Source organism: Salvelinus alpinus, chromosome 5 (genome assembly GCF_045679555.1).
Source record: "Salvelinus alpinus chromosome 5, SLU_Salpinus.1, whole genome shotgun sequence".
NCBI classification, from domain to species: Eukaryota; Metazoa; Chordata; class Actinopteri; order Salmoniformes; family Salmonidae; genus Salvelinus; species Salvelinus alpinus.
This window is the reverse complement of record NC_092090.1, coordinates 89,802,744-89,807,566: the sequence shown is the minus strand read 5'-3', so window position 1 is coordinate 89,807,566 and position 4,823 is coordinate 89,802,744.

The window sequence follows — 4,823 nt, the reverse complement described above, 5'->3', positions numbered from 1 at the left end:
TCTCACTCTCAAGAATGTTCTTCTGAAGATCGAGATGCGCACTCACGCGTATTGTGTGGGATAGCATAATGCCACTCATCTTCATACACATGTTTAGGCTACGCAATATGTTTGCCTTATATGTGCGGTTTCCAGGTTTGGCTTGCATACTACACTAAACATTCTAATTCATTATAGGCATTTTGCCTCTATTCTTCCCAATGGAGCTTGGCGAACGATGGGAAAAGATAACACTATCATGTTATGCTATAGAACAGGCGTTGTTTAGATTGGATGGCTGGTAGGCTGCTCATTGCATAGCTAGCTATATGTTACTGTTTCACCTAGTCGCTCACTCACGACTGAGTATAAACACAACGATGTGCGGAATTAGACAGTAGTGACGCTGCTCGCTGCCTGTGAGCGACAGCAATGAAAGCCAGACAGCAATGAAAGCATGAGCTTCTCTAGCCTACCTCTTGTGGCTTAATCAAGGTGATTCTCAATTCAACTATGACTGACTCCAAACATCTGCATTCGCCTGTTAAAAAAAATATACCCTTTGAAAAAATGGTTTCAATATTGACATGCGTTTTAGCTAAGGATTGCACTCGCTGTAAAACAGATGTGATATGCATGATCAATCTGGAAAATGTATTTTACAGCATGTAAGCCAGACGATAGAAACATCGAATGTGATGTATTGTGTTGGAATAGAGAGAGTGGAGGAGAGATAGAGAGACAGACGCGGAGTGCACAGTGCAAAGACAAATGAGAGAGGAAATATGCGGAGGGAAATCAGTGTGTATGTAGTCTTGGCTTGCCTATAGCCTACATTTATAATGAATGCATCGACGAAGTCCTCAACGTGTTGGATTATGATGTTTGTCTGCACAGTGTATAGTAGCTTCCTGTACAGAGGCTGCATGTCTGTGGCGTGACAATGTCTGCTTACCCTTTACAAAGAATGTGGACCCGAGAACAGATCTCTGACGTACAGAAATAAGTCAGTATACTGTTCATATGCATAATACACATACTGTATCAGACTCAAATAAGGACATAAGCTTGGGATATGTTGGGAGGAAGATGACGGTGTCTTGTAGCCTTTGCCTTGCAGTCGATCTTGAGATAGTAGCATGATGAGGACATGTATAGACGTCCAATTTCTTGAACGATCTCCCTACGATGAAAGCTAGCGTGAGGATGGAAGCTGAACGGAGACAGCCACATGTCTTAATTGTATTTATATCACCATTTTGGGTTTGGGTGGGGGCGTATCGTGGCGGCGGTTGATTTGATTGTATGTTCCCTGATTAATTCATTTACGAGTAACTTATTTTTTGCTTTAAACTAGTGATGTTGTGAAATGTCGTAAATGAGGGCCTATCTCGAATCGTTTTTTCTTACAGCTTTTAAAACAGGAGTAGCCCTATTAGGTCTAGTTGTCATGGTCTCATCTGGTCAAAAGATGAGCAGGCCTTAGTTGATCCCGGTCGACCTGTGGTCATGATTGAAGCAGTGTTCATCCTATATAGCTTCTGCTAATATTTCAACACGGTATTTCTCAGATCAACGTAACCCTTAATTGTGTTATGTCCTCAATAATGTGTAATAATATGGCTATCAATAATTATGAACTAACAATGGCATGAGCATGTTGGCCGGTTGGCCAGTTCACAGTTGGAGAATGAGCCCTTGTAGTTTTGCTTTAAATTAATAGGCTTAAACACATTTTTGTAATACTTTAAACACTCATTTTAACACCTGAGAGACAAAATTGTACATATTATACATTAGCATTTTACAAATTACCCATTTAATCTTATTGGAAAAATAAATAAGCTTTTGGGCTAATTTGGAAGTTTAGCTCATATCCTTGGCCTACTCCACAACTTTTCTTAGATTGTAGTCCCCTAAATATTTTATTTTATAAATCTGGTTATATGTGTTATATTTATTAGTTTTTTGGCTAATATCCTAGTTTATGTTTACCCGCATATGAAGAGATGTTTAATTAGAAAAATATAACATTTACTGAAAATAGTGTCGTTGATGACGAGTCTCGATCAATTCCAGCCTATATTTACAGCCCTCGACTAAATTGTTTACCAGCATATTAAATGCAGCTTTTAACTGGTTGTCCTCACATAATGTATTCTAAACCCCTCTAGAATTCTAACTTTCATCCTTTGCTGAGCGCATTCTGTTGTACAATCTCTACACTACGGGCTATATAAATCATTTCAAAATAACATAATTCGAGCCATGTGTTTCTAGTTAATGAAGCAGTATGACTCACTACAAACAGGAATGATAGGCTACAGTTTGGTAGACCTATAAGTGATATTTATTAATCGATGGTGTGTTGCTTTCATTGTCCAACAGTTAGGACAATTTAAATATGCAACAATTAGATATAATCTCATACTAGTTTGGTATTCGGCTTTCCATTAACCTCATAGGCCTATAGTGTTTGGGATGATGAGCTTTCAGGCAGAAGTCTTTCATAGTTGTAGATCACTCAACGTTCAAATATGTTATACAAATGGTCTCTCTGGGTCTTGTATGCTGCTGGTATTTTAGCTGCTTTTCTGAAGAAGAAATAAACGTGTGACACGATTGGGATGTTCTATCATATCGTATTGTTGCACTTGACTGATGACAGTGGGTAAGGCAACGGGATCTGTAACACACTATAGGCCCCATTTATGTCTCGGTAATTTCGGAAACTCTGGTTACCAAAGTGTTATTCCCAAATGAGTTAAATAACAATTTACCTTTGTCTGGTTTCATCCATCAAACCACAAGTGAATGACTCCTAACACGGGGCTATTTGTTTGCTTGCACAAGCAGCTGGGTGCGATTTCACGTTTGAGATATCTGTCTGAAAGCGAAACATTTATTATCCTAAGTTGTCAGCGACCCTATTTCCAAAACCTCATGCAACCAATGGTTCCACACGTCTTGAGCAGTCACACGGCAATAACAAGCTTGTGTGTGGTAACATCAGTTCATTTCGCCAATGTTAGGCCTACGATAAGTCACTTTTGACAAACAGTTTGAGAAAATATTTTCAAATTGAAGCTTTGGGATGCGTGAATGATCTTCTCAAGTATGGGCTATGACAATGTTATAAACTTTTATTTCAGGTATTTGCTTATGCATAATGAATAGACATACACGAGAATGGACATCACGTTTTTCATCATCGCTTGGCAATTCAAACACTTCTGGTGAATGTTTGAAAACAGTGGGAAATAGCCTAGCTTTCTAAATATAGTGCATGGACGTCTGCTTGTGTGTCATAAAATGGATTGTTTGCTTTCTATGTGAAATGGTGATAATATGTACTCGACGTGGAATGACGTACAATTGTTCCTAACAATCTCAATGATCGCAGTATAATTCTGCCGTCCGCAGACCTCATAGACAAGCTTTAAGCCATGGATCAAATCCAATACTACAGGGGTATAAAATATATCCAGTTGTGAACGAAACATAAGGGGACGCCTGTGTGTGTGTGTGTGTGTGTGTGTGTGTGTGTGTGTGTGTATGTGTGTGTGTGTGTGTGTGTACGTGCGGTGTGTGTTGCGAGCGTGCGCGCGCGCGCGTTTATGTATGTGCAAGCTGGCGTGTGTGAGTGAGTGAGTGAGAGACAGAGAGAGAGACAGCGAGGGAGTCGGTTGCGAGAACAGATCGCTGTGTAAGCGATCCCTTTGTGTTGATTTAGGAAGACGTTTGCTGTATATAACGTTCAAGGCTGATAATATCATTGCCTGGCCAGATAAATAAAGCATTGGCCAAACCATCAGGTCAGCTATCGATCCGCTGCTCTCCCCGAGCGAGAGAGAGCGAGAGGGAGCGAGGGAGGGAGCGAGCGAGCAAGGGAGGGGGTGAGACAGAGAGAGAGACCCTTTACTCATTAGCATTCCATACCCATGGACTAACGCTGACAACTAACAGAGATATCCAGCTCTACACCATGCACTCTCTCCTTTTGTCTCCATACCCTTCATTTCAACGGAAAGATTTCGTCACAGTGAACACATTCTAAGCATTTACCCTTGAACAGATTCCACATAGAATAGAAGTCATTTTAACGATAGGCCTATAGAAAATAAGACTGTGAATTGTTATCTTTATCACTCATTAATGGGCCTAGTGCTAAGGCATTTAAACTCTTGTAGCCGAGTTATAACCCATAAATCACAGCATTTGGATGTAGGCTAATTATGACAAGTGTGTGCCTTTACAGTAACATGGTCAACTAAGTTGTCCAAACTCTCACATACACTACTTTTGGTGTTTTTATAAGGAAACATATTTTTCTTGATTGGCACGTGAATCGTCAGAACGTTGAAAACAATTGTGGATTCACCATAAGCTACGTCCTCAAGGGAAGATTCTACCCAGTTTTACGCAATGTAGGACATTGAGTTGCTGCTGAACATCAACCACCATGGCACTGCTACAATGCATTGGGATTTTATATTATTAACTTATGCAAGCCTAATTGGCTAAACGTTGTGTTTACAACATGGTGGTGATATAAAGTGCCAATTATACGAAATAAAGGGTAATTGTGAAATACAAATATTGAAGCGTGAGATAAAAAAGAATAATCGTCGAGGGGCAGTCGATGATAATTATTCGACAGGGGCTTTGGGAATGTAGGCTATATCTTAATACCCGCTCGAGACTTGCCCAACAATGACAGCTGTTCATCAGATAGTAACTTCTTTCCGAGTTTTTTCCCCTCCCACCCGGAGCCCCGTCTCTATCTTGCTTTGTTGTTTTAAAATATGCATGTCCCTCCGGAATGCCAGTCACGAGTCCAAACT